Genomic DNA, 710 nt, shown 5'->3' with positions numbered 1-710 from the left:
ACTTTCAAGGACACTACATGCAGTTTTGGGTAGTTTCCTATGGCAAAACCATCGATTGCCTATGACAAAAGGGGGGAAAGAAGACTTCATTCTTAATACTACTATTCATCTTTTTTTTTCATGGCTAGGACGCGAAGCAATCCAACCGGCCGACCACCGCTTCGACCACCTGCTCGCCGCCCATCTCGACGGCCAACATCCGGCGAACCTCCTGCAACTACTCTCRCTCCAGTAATGCATCCCTCAGCACCCCTCTCGCCGGAGCCCATTGCTTTCGCTCCACCAATGACGGAACCCTCCACCAGCATCGCCGGTCTACCCACCACCGTCACCGTCGATTACGACGAATTTCACGCTGTCGTTACCCCGGTATGTATCACTCCTACTCCTCCCCTATTCTCCACCATTTTCACCCCCTCCACCATTATACATGCTAACCCAACCCCTGGCGCCGGTTCGTCTCCTGTGCGACCGTCGGCCGCCGTGGCACCTCTTCCAACCGCCCCAACACCACGACCCTTTTTCCTAGCCCTAACCACTCCACCTTCTATAACCCCTCTATCTAACCCCCTCCCACCACCGATTAACCAACCACCCACTCAACCGCCCCCTATTGCCCTTCCCTCCACACCATTCGACCCACCCACTGTCCAYGATTTCGACCTAAATACCTTGGGGGAGGAGTTCATTTTCGATTTTGAAGCCATTAC

This window comes from Cynara cardunculus (genome assembly GCF_001531365.2).
Source record: "Cynara cardunculus var. scolymus isolate 2C chromosome LG 1, CcrdV1, whole genome shotgun sequence".
Taxonomy (NCBI): Eukaryota; Viridiplantae; Streptophyta; class Magnoliopsida; order Asterales; family Asteraceae; genus Cynara; species Cynara cardunculus.
Note: the sequence above shows the minus strand (reverse complement) of the source record.